The sequence below is a fragment of the Phoxinus phoxinus genome (assembly GCF_949152265.1).
Source record: "Phoxinus phoxinus genome assembly, chromosome: 6".
Lineage (NCBI taxonomy): Eukaryota > Metazoa > Chordata > Actinopteri > Cypriniformes > Leuciscidae > Phoxinus > Phoxinus phoxinus.
The window spans coordinates 13,930,187-13,944,114 of NC_136881.1; the positions used below are offsets into that span (position 1 = coordinate 13,930,187).

Below are 13,928 nucleotides of genomic sequence, written 5' to 3' on the forward strand. Positions count from 1 at the left end.
AAATGAACAACAATTCTACAGCATTTATGGTAACACTTTAGTTGATGGTCCAATTGTCACTATTAGTTGCTTATTAGCATGCATATTACTAGGATTTTGGCTGTTTATTAGTATACTTATAAAGCACATATTAATGCTTAGTTCTGCATGACCATAATCTACATCCCTTATCCTTCCCAATTCCTAAACATAACTATCTTACTAACTATCAATAAGCAGTAATTAAGAGTTTATTGATGCAGAAGTCATAGTTAGTTATTCATGTACAAATACATTATTAAAATAATATTTGTTAACATTAGTGCATGGTAACACTATTTTACAGTGTCCTTGTTACACGTTACATGTAGTAATAAAATAAAACTAAATTCTGCATAACTACATGCACCTAAACCAAACCCCAATCCTAACCATAAGTACAAATGATTATTACTCAATACTTAAATGTATACTTACACAGCAACATGGACATCTTAGTGCAACCACATAAATGCACTGTGAACTAACATGAACAAATACATTTTTTAAACGCTTTAAAAATATATTGCTCTTTGTTAGTTCATGTTGCTAATCAATGTTAACAAATGAGACCTTGTTGTAAAATGTCACTAAATATCCTTAGCGAGCAAATATATTGTTTTCCTTTATAAAGTTCCCCTGAAGGTCATAATGTCATTACAACATGGACGCATAAGTAAAGATCAATTGTTTAAATAAGACATCAGCCAGAACTAAAAAAAGTGCTCAAACACACACATACTTAAGAATCCCAGCGGTCACAGACAAAACAAAAAAACAGACGTTACCTGTCTTTTCAGGTGAATGAATGTGTGTCCGAGTGGCAGTGTAGCTGATGTGTGTATACTGTGATGTTGTTTCACTCACACACAGTCACACACACACTCAGGCCTTCTGTTTGTCTGGCGTCAGCGGTTACCCTCTTCTCTCTCGCTCTCGCTCTCACACACACAGTCTGTGGGGTAGAGAGGCGGAGTGTGTGATTGGAGGTGCAGTTGGTAAAAGAGTGTTTACTCAGTGCATGTTAGGGGTGGGGCAGAGCAAAGGTGCCCCCTCCTACACCTCTCTCCTATATTTCTTTCTTTCTTCCTTTTCCTCGTCACACCCAAGAACCTTTCTCTCCAGTTTTTCTGGAAGCAAACGAGATGTCTGTGCGGGTGCGTGACTGTGTGCGGTGGGCTGTGAATGAGCTTGTCCATTGACTAAGCAAAAGTTCATTACAGGTGGCAAATGACTGAAAACTATTCAGCTTGACCTGGAATCAATTTCCTGAATTCCGCCGTTCAAAAACTTTTAAAGGCAAAAAGTTTAAAGCTCAGCACCCCTCATGCTGATTCAAACCTGGAAATGTCTGTGAAATCTTTTCATTCCTATTCCTAAGAAACAGGTACTCGCATGTTACAGTGTGTCTTGTGTTGCTTTAGTTACTTAGATAAGGTGGAAATCATTGATTTCACAAATGGTTGTGTGTTTTATAACCACCACTAGCCAAGTGAAAACAATTATGAAAAACAGTTGTGCACCCCAAACATAATCTGAAATATAAACACAGACCTAATACTTAACGCGTTTAACATTTAAACGTTTTGCGCAAAGAAATACATTTTACTCGTGAAAAATTTTATACAACATTAGATAAAGAATCTAATAATGTTAGTAGCTCAGGGAGCGGGTCCACTCATCGGGCTGCCATTTCGAGATCACATGACAATTACGAGCTGGAAACACTGATTCTCTAGCGACTATCATAAATTGTTAAAATGAAATGCAGTAGACAGGAAAGTATATGCTATGGGAAAAATATATTTCACGCTTTAAAGACCCCTTCAAAAAATTGCCACTTGCAAAACATCTACTATAATATAATGACAGATTTGAGATTTATAAACAAATCTCTTTTTTTTCTCATTTTATATATAATATTGTATTGTTTAATTTTTTTTAGATATATTATTCATGTATTCAGTCAGATTGAATTCACTTTTTTTATTATGTTGTACTGATCATGCCTAACAGTCACTATAATATAAACAAAAAAATGTCTGATTGCACACAACCATTCAAACCAAGTTTGGTGTCAGTAAGTTTTTTTTTAAATAAATTAAAAAAATAATTCAACAAGGTTGCATTACACTGATCATAAAGACATTTAAAGTCTAATAAAACAATTGTATATGAAATTAATGCTGTTCTTTTAAACTTTCTATTCATCAAAGATCCGAATCCTTCTATTTGAAGACGAATCACGGTTTCCACAAAAAATTATTAGGCGGTACAAATTGCTTTTTTAACTTGGCTAATAAAGTGTGTTTCTTCAGCAGCAAATCAGCGTATTAGAATGATTTCTGAAGGATCATGTGACACTGAAGACTGGAGTAATAATGCTGAAAATTCAGCTTTGCAATCACAGGAATAAATTACATTTAAAAAAAAAACATTAAAATAGAAAATTGTTATTTTAAATTGTAACAATATTTCACAACATTACTGTTTTTACTGTATTTTGGATCAAATAAATGCTGCCTTGGTGAGCATAAGACACTTTGATTAAAACATGAATAACCTTATAACAAAAAACGTTTGAATGGTAGTGTACCTTTAACACTTTCCTTTAGTTCATGGACATGTTATTTATCAACTACCCAATTATATTTTTCTGCAGAGTCAGTAAGATGTCATATGATGGTCACTTGTTACACATTCAGCTGTAACTACTAAAAATCCTGGGCTTGGAAAGAGGGAGGGGGATGAGAGAAGTGCATATACAGGGGATGTGCATATACAGGAAATTACGTTGCGCTTAAGAGCCGAAACAGTTTTTGTTCTAGGCGGCTGGCTGATCACAAAAATCCCTAGTAGCCACACTAAACACACACACACACACACACACACACACACACACACAAAGGGGTGGCAAACCAGTTGGATGGATCGCTCAACTGAACTGACTACAACAGTCCTGAGCTCAAAACGCTAGTGCACACACATTAATTCACAAGGAAACATTACAGAAGTTTTTCCACACTCAATCAAAATGCAACCTTGAAATGTAAAATAGCACCATCAGTGATTATGTTTTTAATCATTGGCAACATTATAAAACCTGAGCACATGATGCATTGTGGGTAGGCTATAAAGCAGGGTGAGGCTGTGTTGAAAGTCAACATGCCTTGAGAGAGTGCAAAGTCTGCCTTTATAGCCTTATCAGTGGCCATTATAAACATGTAAAATCCTTCTCCTTCATTGAGTTCAAGTCTCTTCCCTTCTGTTCTTCCTCAGTATGGAGGGATGAGAGAGTTTATTTGTTACAGAAAAAGGGACAGAGTATTAGATAAATATAAATGAAACATATTAACTGTATTCTCAAGGGACATGGATATAAGACGTACGTGTGTGTGTGGTGGGGGGGGGGGGGGGGTGAAGGATAAAGATAGATTGTGTAAGTGTGTTTTAGTTTTGCACACATTGCGTCATACATTGCCGGTGGAGGTTACTGGAAAATCAGGTTTAACTTAAACTTCAACACTGTACGAATGCATGAATAGACTAAAGACACACACAGGCACGCAAACAGACATGCGCTCTGACTGTCTTTGCTAGTAATACTTCTAACCTACAGTAGATCTCTGAGTCAAGGTCATCTGATGGTGACTGCGCTGATGGCTCAACCACTCAAGAGCTGTAAATATCACCAGACGTGGAAGAGCCATATTGAAGAGCAAAACACAGTGTGATTTTGGACCAATGAGATGTCACTGTAGGCGGGGCTACAAAGCGCATTGGCACACTAATAGAAATAAAGGACAAAAACTCAGATTTCTTTAGAAGTAATTCAGTGAACTTTGACCTGTGAATCCCCGTAGTGCGAATATATTTGAACAATAGAGGATCCAAACATCACAGATTGACTTTTGAAGTGCAACGCCAAAATGATTATTGATTATTATGATTATTAGTTGTGATTTGTGATTTATTTAAATTCATATCATGTTGAATCTTGTTGCGTGTCGAAGCAATTTCTCATGCTCAATGCGTAGTAATCATGGAGGATAACTCTGTAATCCCATTGGTTGCCACTACTCATTTGCATAACACTGAACTCTGTTTAAAGGGATAGTTCACCCAAAAACCAAACTTATGTCATTCCAAAAGATTTTTTTTCATGTTCGAAACACAAATTAAGATATTTTTAATGAAACCTTCCTGCCTCTCAATTGAAAGTCCATTCTACTAAAAGTCTGACGATTCAAAAAATTAATAAAACACAGTAAAAATAATCCAAATGATTCGATCATTTTAATTCAAATCTTCTAAAGATTTATATGGATTACTTTTCTGATGTCTTTATGAACATTTTGAAGCATCACCGTATAGGTGTAAAGAATGTTTGAGGAAGGGCCAGAAATCTCTCAGGTTTCATTAAAGATATATTAATTTGTGTTTCAAAGTAGAATTAAAGTCTTATGAGAGAGTAAATAATGACCGAATGTTTAATTTTGGGCTGAACTATTTGCAGACAGTCTCTGTCACTAATGCCAACTCTCATTGAAAATAATTGACTTTCTGACACTTTGTTGATTCAAATCACTTTGAATGCACTTACTCTTCAAGTTTTCCCATTGAACACTGACTAAAGGGTCACACGAAACAAAAACATGTTTTTGAGAGGTTAACACTTAATGTAAATCAGTGATGCCGTGTGCAATTAATGTTAAGAGAAAAGAGGTTACTTTTTGTCCTATTCTGTTTCTCGACGTCTTAGCTGAAGGACAGGGTGTTCTTACAGAAAAGGAAACACTATGTGAATGTCCGAGTCTTCAGTATCAATGCAAGAGGGATGAGATGTTTTAAATGGTTACATTTAAAAGAAGGCAAGCTGCTAGGGACCATTGCGTTCTCTCAACCCTTCATTTCACACGTACACACACTACAGCAGATTTGTACGTCAAAATGTGAGTGGCACATTGGTAATGCAATTAAGATGTGCACACTATATAACAGTATTCACACACCAATGCTGCTTTTGTGCGGTTTGTTGGGTTCAATGGACGGGGCCTATTATTACTCACTACAACAAAGTAAAGAAGAAAGGGGAGAGAGAGCAGTGTGTAATGAAGCGGCATAAAAGCATTAGCAAGACAGAGAGAAATTGAGCGACTTGATTTGGACATGCAGAACTTGTGTCACTAAGGAGACGTGTGCGTGTGTGTGTGTGTGTGTGTGTGTGTGTGTGTGTGTGTGTGTGTGTGTGTGTCACACGGTGGGATATCCCAAATGAAGTCTTTGGACTAAAAGAGCTCCACCCCTCAGGAGTCACTATTAATCAAACTACCTGGAGGAGAACCATGCTGAACACACACACGCACGCACACACACACACACACACACACACACACACACAGCTCTTCTAGTCTGTCTATAGAGACAGTATAAGAATGCATTCATTGTGAAGTGCAGGTATTTGGTGTGTATTAGGGAGAGAGATGGGAAGAAAAGCAGAAGGGAGAGAGAGGAGATCCTGTTTCACTCACTCACACACAACTCACACACGCTTGTCCAGATGTCTGTCAGGGTTAAAGTCATGCTGAGGAGGTCACATGATCAGTCATATGACTTTAAGAACACAAAAAGAGAGGTGACCTGTCTTGCTCTCTCTCTGTTTCCTTCTTTATATCTAATAGTACATCTACAAGAGTCAAGAAAGACTGACTGAAGTACTGAAGGTGGATGAATAAGAAATGTGTGTGTTTCCCGCAAAGAGGAAACAAAAGTACTGAGTCAATAAAGAATGTAGAATTGAGAAATGTCCCTAAATCTTATCATTTGAGTTTGTGGGGATCAAGAAATGAAAGAGTTTGACTGATTCGGAAGTGTTTTTCTTTTCTTCAGAAATAAAGAAAGTTGGACAATAGGACCGAGCAATATAAAACTAAAATCTTTTTTTTTTTTTTTACTTTCTTTTATATTTGTATACGTATCCGGAAATTACTTTGAATGAAGGTCAAAGTACAAGCAAACAAGCCATTGATTCAGGGTTGTGAATCGATTGAAAATTTGAATAAATTAATAAAAAAGGACTGTTTGAACTGATCTATGTATGACTCTCTCAGAAATTCGAACCACATTTCTGAAGTATAAGCCAGAGGCACAATTAAAGCATATCTGTCTCAACGTTCATACTCGATTTGCGAGACAAATTTTACGTCTTTAGGAAACTTGATGCCCAAATAAAAAGAAAATTGAATTCATTGCTATATTCACAAAATCAATAAAAGATAAAAGTGTATATAAATTCTAAAAACACACATGCACCTAAATATGCTTGCCTTCCGATAATCAGATAAGCATCTGAATGGAAACCGAAAGAACTGGTTCAAGTCAGAGCCACAGCCAATCAGATTTCAAACAAACACACACACACACACACACTCAAGTGCACGCACTACTGGGCCCCCAAAGGTCTGTCACCAAATAAACATGCCTACACATTTAACTGATGCGGTATTTAGAGTAATAACAGAGAGTCACCTGACCAGTGAGACGTGTACACACAGTGACAAGTTGTCTTTTCTTTGTACTTCACCTCAGTGTTAATTCTTTTCTAGTTCACTTCATTTCTTTTAAACTACATCCCCACAATGCAGAGCCACAGCGTGTCAGCTCTCAAGACCACTGACCTCTTTACCCCCTACGTGAAATAACCCATTCATAGGCGCTCGCAGACACACACACATGCTGGGATTTCATGTTTCATGGGGACATTCCATAGACAAATGGTTTTTATACTGTACAAACTGTATATTCTATTCCCAAACCCTAAACCTACCAATCACAAAAACAAAACAAAAAATCTCAGCATTTTTACATTTCCAAAAAACATAATTTAGTATTTTTTATAAACTGTTTTCCTCATAGGGACCAAAAACTGTCCCCACAAGGACAAGGATTTTTTGTCCCCATAATGGGACATTTTGTTCCCATAACGTAGGGTTAACCAGGACCACACACACACACCAAGATATCCAAAAAGAGACTTAGACTTCTATGATTTTTATAAAAAGATAATTGTAATTACGACTACTAGGTAATTTAGTTTTTTTTATATATATATATATATAAATAATTTGGTTTACTTATGAATCGTTTTCCAGTTTAAAAAGTCTGGATTTCCCTGGCGGAGGTTTTGTATGATTTAGCTCTCTTCTGCAGACAAAATTGTACCTCAGGTACAGCAAAGTAAACACACCCACCCACACACACGTTTAACAGTTATCTAGCTATTGTTCTTATATAAATCTAATTATAATTGCTACAAACTAACCCTAACTCTACAAGAAAACTTTCATTTTAAGATTAAACTATTTGTGTATGATATACAGTCATTTTTACTTTTGAGGAATCTTTTGGGCATCCCGAAAGTAGCTACTTTTTTGGAGACCACTTAAACCCACTTCACTATTATATGCATCAGGAGGTAATTTCCACATTATTGACAGAAAAACAAGATTCCACGGCTCTAGAAACAATTTTTGCTTAAGAAACAGTGATTAATCTTTAATTAAGATTTGTGTCTTGTCCATTCATGTTGTGCCTTTCCCCTTTGAAAAAAGAAGCACACGTCTACTCTACGCTCATTATATTGACTATGCAAACTCTTGGGTTGGCTTGAATTGGCCTTAACTTCTTTCAATCTTTTTCATTCGTTTTTTTTTTTTTTCTCTTAGATTGAGCCATCTCTCTGTCAGAAACCTGATTCTCTCACACACACTAAATTATAGCACACCCCCTGAGTGCAGTTACACAACACACATACACACACAAAAGACCCGCAGAGCAACTTTCAACACAGTTTTCGCAACACAAGGACATTCTAACCTTACAACTGTAAGATGGAAAAGAGAAAAAAACCGGAGGGAGGGAAAGAGGGAAAGAGAGAGAGAGATGTCAATTTAACTTTATGAAAATAAATAAGGTCAGAGGGGAGAACATGATCGCTGGACCATCTGTGAGAAGATGACACAGAGAGAACAAGGAAGAAAAACAGACAAATCATGAGACACTGAAGGAGAGAATGACAGACAACGTACGAACTTACCTGCGCTTTTAATAGCTGTCAAAGAGAATCTACGTGTTGCATTAATCAAGCAGATCAGCCACAATCATCCCCGTTTCTCTGTATTTCACCCTTTATCGTGTCTGTTCTTGTAGGTTTTCACAGTCCAGAGTGATTAAAAAAATGTACGTTTCTTGTTTTTTCTCTTTTAGTTTCTGTCTCCAAACTGTTTCACTTCCCCGTCCCTGCTGTTCGTTCCCCTGTGTCTCTCCTTCACTGGCGAGGAGAAGGAGGAGGGAGGGAGAACGAGAGAGCGCGGGTGGAGAGAGAGAGAGAGAGAGAGAGAGAGAGAGAGAGAGAGAGAGAGAGAGAGAGAGAGAGAGAGAGAGAGAGAGAGAGAGAGAGAGAGAGAGAGTAATTAGCGCTAGTCTCTGTACCTGCCTCTCACTGACATAATCTTCACATTCCTCTGCTGTGAGGAGGGAAAAAAATGAAAAAAAATTTGTAGGAATACTGGCCCAGTCTGAAATCCAGAAGGTCAAAAAACAAACTTTTCGCAAAAAATATATATACTGTATATAAGGAATATGAAATCTTCAGACACTGATAAAATGAAAGAGAGGAGTGTGAGTGTGAGTGTGTGTGCGTGTGTGTGTGTTAGTACCGGGAAATGTTTTCTCACCGGGCTGGTCCGAGCAACCTGTTCCTTTCTGTGTGTGTGTCTCAGAAACTCACCAAACCAGAATGCTTCCAAGCTCTCGGATTGGAAACGCTATCCTCCCTCAAACTGGAGACAGGCCAGATCAGCATTCCACTCACACACACACACACACACACACACACACCTTACATATATAAGAGCTCACCATCCCATTTTGTTGTCTGATTTATGCAATAAAGGCCTCAAAGTGACACAAAGATGAACACACACTCTGTTTCTCATAGACCTCGAATAATTTTTTTTTTTAAAATCTCTATCTCCCAAATAACCATTTCACCTAGTTCACTGACCTCTAGCTTGTGTGTGTATTTCAAATTATGACTTCATGAAATGCGGTCATACAGACAACATGTCATGTACACGTATTAATAAATAAATTTGCTATGAATAAATTACACTTAAGAAAATCACACTTAACGTTTCTCGTTACAAACTCGCAGGTAACATTTTATTTTAACGTGACGTAGTTGCACATTACTTGTACTTACTATAAATGATGCACTATCACTAACCCCAAATCATACCCAAACATTAACCCTTTAGTGTGTCACTATAATTGTCTTCCCAGGCAAACAAATGGTTCATCTACTGATAGTCACTGATTGGAACGTTTCACTAAATCATTGATTCCTTGACTTGGCTGAAAACAGAAATTAATGAACTAAGCCCCATGTGTGAAACACAAGTCTCTGAGAAGAGTTCTATTTATTCTCGCACAGAGAAAAAGCCTTTCATACAATCAATGCATTCAACACACCTTCTTCTTCTCTCAATAGACAGACAATGCAGAGAGAAAACAAGAGCCAGAGAGAGCGAGAGAGATCGGAAACACTTCCTCAATGCTGGACATGACAAAGGCTTACAGGTGAATTTCACATAAGCAAAAGCAGTAGGAGTGGACAAAATTACATTCCTCATCTCTGGTTGCAGAGTCACTACACTACGGTGACGCAGCAAATTCAACATGAACTAGACCAGGGGAGCCTTTTTTGTATTTTACTATATTTATTTTTGGGGGGCACTATAGTGACATAAATGGCTAAGCTTTTGATTAAAAGGTAAACGAAACCATGCGGTAGGGTCAGTATGTTTAATGAGTAGTTTTTGTTCTGAGTTACTGGGTGGATTTGAGACTCTGGCCGTTAGAATGTTAATCTGTTTAAAACCAATCACACTCCTGTCTGAAGAGGGGGGGATACAATCACACACTTTCTCCCACACACACACCCATTAACATGACGCTCGAAAACATACACAATAGGCCATTTGCAGGCCCAAAACATACATACACCACCCCCTCAAACCAAAACACATACACACCCAGAGGAAACATTTATGTGTGCTTTAAAGCTCAACCTCTATGAAGCTTTCATTTACGTTTCATTTCACACATGAGGTTGGTAAAATGTTTTATTGTTTCTGAATGAAGTTCTAACCAAGGCTGCATTCATATGCTTAAACATACAGTACAAACAGTAATATTCTAATATTGAGCGGATTTGGTGCTCAAGAAACATTTGTTTTTCTGATCACAGTTGAAAAAGGCTTGTGTTGCTTAATATTTATGTGGAAATAGTGACTCTTTTTTCATGAATCTTTGATGAACAAGGTTCACATGAACTGCATTGATTAACAATATAAATGTATTTACGGTCCGTTTTGATAAACTAATGCATCCTTGCTGAATAAAAGTATTAATTACTTTAAAAAATAACTTTTGACTGTAAGTGTCAACTTTGTCTTTGATGTTTCTCCTAAAATTACTTAGCAGAAATTAAAATTAAATGAGACATCAGTAAAATTATCGGCTTTGGAAGGTTTTGATGAGAAATCTAAGATCAAGAGTTCATACTGAATTCTCTAACTTTTAATTGCAGATTTTTGTATCTTGGTCTAACTAAGCAAGTTTATGACATCTTGCTAGGGTATTGATCTAAAAAGCAGGAGACGTTAGCAAAATTATGAACCATTGCTGTTTAGAAAAAAACTATTGAGATACTTGGATAAATACATAAATTTGAGATATTTTGGATAAAAATTGTCTGCTAAATGAATGCAAGTGATTTTTCAGTCCTCATCATTGTGCAGTTCTCAAATATAAATGATTAAAACACAAATGAACAAGTTGCCAATTATTTATTATGTGGATATCAGCACTACGTTTACCACAAACTATCTCACTTTAACAAAAGACACACAAAGTGGTAAAAAGGATATTTTGACTGCATGAGGGTGACCTTGTCCTCTGGCTGCACTTCTGAACAATACTCGTTCCCTTTGTCTCAGCCTCACAAAAAGCTCATATAACTTCATTCATCTGAGACGCGAGCATCACACTAAGTCTTCATTCTTACACACAAAAAACTCACCAATAAAAATTCATCCCCATCTACAACCTAAGATCCACAGCTCTTCGACAATGAATTTCGATTTTGTCCACCAGACCTATTATTCAATTACACATTTTATGTCATTCACAGCTATTGGCTATATTATACAAAATATAAAACAGTTAGTTTTGGTTCTTGAATTTGATTGGCCAAGCACAAGCACTACTGAGACTTTAATTGTTGGATCACTCCGTTTGTTTGTCCATTCCAGAGACTGCTTTATTGCTTTATAGACCAGTATAGCAATAAGTGATTTAAATTTGTGCATTGAGAGTAAATTAATCAATCATGCAAGTAATTTGTTCAAAACAGTGATTTATTCAGTGATTTATTGCTCAGTGACACACAATAGCTTTATTCAAAGTCAAAGCATTGAATCGTTTGGAACCATTTTAATTAAAATAAACCTAATATAATCAGAAATACTGTGCCTAAAAGGTAAGGTTACTTTTTAGACACAGACTTGCAGATCACATTACGTCTTTTTTACTTTGTAAGATTACTTTTTAGACAGTACTGTCGATAGTTACATCTACAAATTTACTTGTACGTTTACTTATTAGACTTTACTGCTGATACGTTAAATCGACAAGTTTACTTTTTAGACATTACTACCACTTACGTTACATCTAAGTTTACTTTTTATATGCAGTATTGGCGATTAAGTTAATGACAATAGCAATGCAATTGAAAAAAAATCCAAATGAAGCTAAAGCAACCGTTGCATTTCAGAGAGCATCAAGTTGTTTAATTCCTGAATGAATCACAGGTTTGAACAAATACTTGCATTAACATTCGACAATACCGTGTCTAAAAAGTTAAATTACAAGTAAATGTACAGTAAAATAAACAACAATTGGCAATACTGTGTCTAAAAAGTAAATGAATGTTTTAGATACAGTATTGCTGATTATGTTACGTCTATTTTAGTCTGCCAACAAAAATAGTTTCAAATTAAGATAAAGCAACCATGGCGAGTCACAGAGCAATAAAAATGTCATGTTTAATTCCTGAAACAATCAGTTTCCCTTGCGTGATCAATTCAATTACTCAGTCACAATGCACAAAAATACAATCACTTACTACTGCCATAAAGATGGCTCTAGAATGCACAAGCACAGACTTGTGTGAAATATCAGCAATACTATGTCTAAAAAGTGTGTGTAAAATGGATATTTGGGCTGTGCGTGTGTAGAGGGATTGTGGGATGAAAGCATGGCGCGCGTGCTTAAACCTCTGCACTGTTAGAACAATCGTTCTCCTCTCCATCTCGACCCGCTTTTCAGATTACCAGTTTATTGCACAAATTCCACATCAGCTTACAGCACAACGTCCGATTTACCGCCTTCAAAACACACTGCCATTTAACCTAGTAATAAATCAGAATTACTACTGACAAACCAAAGACCTAAAAGAAAAACTTTTCATTTCAAGGATAAAAACACCATTTTACATGTATTTGTGATGCACTTTTATCTTTGAGGATGTGATAAAATTAGTTTTAATAGGATTTTCCAAACTTCTGGAGAAGTCTTTTAGCAACTATGTCCCCAGAGGATAGTTAGAATGTTCCTCAAGTTAGAAACACACAAAGGCATGGTGTGAGAGGGTTTCATTCCAGTAAATTGTCCTGTTTTGTGTGTAAATGAGTGCGCAAGCCCAGCTGACACAACACTTAACTTTCTGAGATAACACAAGCCTTCTCTTCTTCCTCCATTCACTTTCACAAAGCCATCTAGTGGTGTAAAGAGCTACTCACTTTTTATACTTTTCATTCAAAGTTATTGAGTTAAATCACAATGAATAGTCTTTGTAATATAGATGTTTTTTCCCCCCTGCACAGTTACATTAAAACATGGTTAGGGAATATACTAATAAGCACAATTTAAAGATATCCAAACATTTAAACTCTTTAAATCTGACTTCCTTTCTTCTACAAGAAGATATTTTGAGACATGTCACAAGTGTTTTTTATAATCCATATAATGGAAGTCAATGGTACATTCAAAATATTGTATGTTCTGCAGCAGAAACTCAAAGGTTTGGAACAACAAATAATGACATTTGTTTATTTTTTTTGATGAACTATCATTTCAAGTTCCTTTGAACATTAATATGGCAAAAAGGTGCCAAATGAATTAAAGTCCTCCTGTAGTCAATCATTTGATCAAACTAATCTTTGATCATCAAAATGGCATATTTAAAAAAAAAAAAATCCTGTGATTTTTTTTTTTTAAATTTCTTAAAATAGCTTGAATGTAATTCTACACCCCGTGCTATTTAGTATACAAGGAATCATGAATATGCAAATTAGCCCCGCCTCCACTCACTCATACAGGCCCGTCTAGAAGTCGATGTATCAGAATGGTAATGCATTAATGTATCGCTCTCAACAACCTCGGACACATAATGGTAATTCATATGATTAGCTTTTGGCTTGACTACGTTATCAAACAGCTAATAATGTGTTGCTAATGTTACACAGAACATGTTCCCCTTCCTCATCTCAGAGTCAGACAGCTGCCTTCTAAAAAAATCAGCATCCTTACAAAAGCTTTGAACATCATAGAAAGTCAGTGGAGAAAGCCATATAGTTCATCATAACATCGTAATATACATCATACATAATTATTTTGATCTGAACAGAAAATTATACCAAGATAGCTGCCCTACTTCGCAGCAGTTAATGATATGCTAAAGCCCGCCCATACATTGATGTGATTGGTTACAAGGTCATTTAAATTGT

At 36.3% G+C, this 13,928-nt stretch overlaps 1 protein-coding gene across 6 annotated transcripts in view; it reads right to left on the reverse strand.

Annotated features, from left to right (window-relative positions):
* The window catches only part of rbm47 (RNA binding motif protein 47), a 30,883-nt gene extending 22,531 nt beyond the window's left edge, over positions 1-8,352 (reverse strand). For 2 of the 6 annotated variants that reach the window (XM_079616733.1, XM_079616731.1), the window contains exons 1-2: positions 8,114-8,349; positions 807-973 (exon numbers count right to left, since the gene is read on the reverse strand). The gene's annotated coding sequence lies outside the window, so the exon portion shown is untranslated. Of the gene's footprint in view, positions 1-806; positions 974-8,113 lie in introns of all 6 variants that reach the window. The other 4 variants (XM_079616732.1, XM_079616728.1, XM_079616729.1 and 1 more) reach the window with 3 other exon arrangements.
* Positions 8,353-13,928: the final 5,576 nt, after the last annotated feature.